Consider the following 2338-nt stretch of genomic DNA (forward strand, 5'->3'; position numbering starts at 1 on the left):
CCCCCCTCCTACCAAAACCGACATGACTGCCCGTTCAGTTCCACCAAATCAATATCCTTCAAAACACACACTCACAGACACACACACACACAAAGATGAATGTTTTCATCCATATTAAAGTGTTCAGAAATGATCCCTTTGGGAGGAGATAGTTCACCTCCTCAGCTCCACTGGGGGAAAGTAGTGAGTATTCTCTGTGATAGATTACAGGCTCTATCATCTTCCCCTTGAAAAGCAGCCACAGAGCGGCCGGCATGCCACACTTTTAGATATAAAAGACTTCTTGCTGTTTTGGAGTGGGAGCTCTAATTTGAATATGATTTTACACTTAAAACGTGCAAGTGAGCCAGCTAATGAGCAGATTGGTAATGCAATTATTGCTGCTCACTGAATATGGAACATGTAGGCTCGTTATTATGTGTCAGGATCAGCAGGGTACGCTTGTTATTCTATTAGTTATTCATTAGAAACTTCCAGTGACATCACCATCCTGTGGAAACTTTTATACGATACGACTTACAGTATAAATAAATACTGTTAAAGACGCAGGCCGCTCTTCTTTCAGCTCACTCTGTGCATAATGACTGTCTTCGATTCAGACACACTGAATGTAGATGTCAACATGCATGTTCAGTCTGTCGGGTTTGACAGTCTGAAACATTTCTTTTATCCGGAATCAGCCTGGAGGCGAGTGACCCCGTGGACCCTGCTCCCACTCTGCTGAAAATGTAAAAGTCCAAACCTTGTGATTGTTTCGATAAGCACATGCTAGCATTGGTAAAACCTGACTTTAGCTCCTTGAATCAAACAGTCATAAACACTCATCAGATTATAGTTTCCATCTCAGTGCTCCAGTTTGTCCACGATGTTTGACTCAGGATGCTTTTTGCTTTCATTGTAGAGAAAGTAAGGGTCTACTAAAATCAATTAGCTCATGGTTAATTTGCTTATTCAACTTTTTGCCATTCATTGTAATTTAATAAACTTTAATAACTGTGTAGAACAGTGCTTGATGCGTAAATGTGTTATTATTTTGTAATAAATAATCTGTAATAAATCACTGTGTGGCCCAGCGACAGCGACGCTTTGCTGCAGGACTGCTTTGGCTGCACAGACTGGCAGGTCTTCAGGGAGGCTGCTGAGTGTGAGGGGAAGCTGGATCTGGAGGATTATACATCTGCTGTCCTTGGGTACATCAGTAAGTGTGTGGAGGATGTCACCACCACCAAGACTGTAACCTGCTACCCAAATCAGAAACCCTGGCTGAACGCAGAGGTGCGTTCTCTGCTGAAAGCCAGGGACGCTGCCTTCAGGTCTGGTGACTCACAAGAACTCAGGAGGGCTAGAAGAGAGCTGACTGCAGGTGTCAAGAGGGCAAAAGCTACATATGCTCAGAAAATCCAGGGTCATTTCTTCTCCCAGGATCCACGGAGCATGTGGAAGGGCATTAAATGCATCACAGACTACAAAACCAGTGATGCACAATGCCCCAAAGACCCCTCCCTGCCTGAAGCCCTCAACAAATTCTACGCCCGCTTTGAGGACCCTGACACCCCCCCCAGCACCAGACTCACCACTCCACCTGGAGAAAAGTCCCTCAGTGTGACACCAGCAGAAGTAAGGAGGTCTCTTAAAAGGATTAACCCTCGAAAAGCCGCTGGTCCAGACAACATTCCTGGACGGGTGCTAAGGGATTGTGCGGATGAGCTCTGCGAGGTTCTGGCTGACATTTTTAATGTCTCCCTCATCCAAGCAGTTGTTCCTACCTGCCTGAAGACCGCCACCATCATCCCAGTCCCAAAGAGTTCCACCGTGACAGGCCTGAATGACTACCGGCCAATAGCCCTCACGCCGATAGTCACAAAGTGCTTTGAAAGACTGGTCATGACCCACATCAAAGCCACAATCGACGTCACTGTGGACCCACATCAGTATGCTTACAGGAAGAACCGCTCCACAGAAGATGCCATTTCTTCTGTGGTCCACACTGCCCTCACCCACCTGGAGCAGAAGGACTCTTATGTCCGTTTGCTCTTTGTGGACTTCACCTCCGCTTTCAACACCATGATTCCACAGACCCTGACAGATAAACTCTCCTTACTTGGACTGAGCTCTTCCCTCTGCAACTGGGTCCTGGACTTCCTGACCAACAGGCCACAGTCTGTTAAGATCCACAACATCTCCTCCTCCACCACAATCCTCAGCACTGGCTCCCCCCAGGGCTGTGTGCTGAGCCCCCTCCTGTTCACACTGCTCACATATGACTGCTCACCTCTCCATCCGAGCTGTCATATTGTGAAGTTTGCAGACGATACAGCAGTGGTTGGGAACATCACAA

The sequence above is a fragment of the Kryptolebias marmoratus genome, linkage group LG3 (assembly GCF_001649575.2).
Source record: "Kryptolebias marmoratus isolate JLee-2015 linkage group LG3, ASM164957v2, whole genome shotgun sequence".
Lineage (NCBI taxonomy): Eukaryota > Metazoa > Chordata > Actinopteri > Cyprinodontiformes > Rivulidae > Kryptolebias > Kryptolebias marmoratus.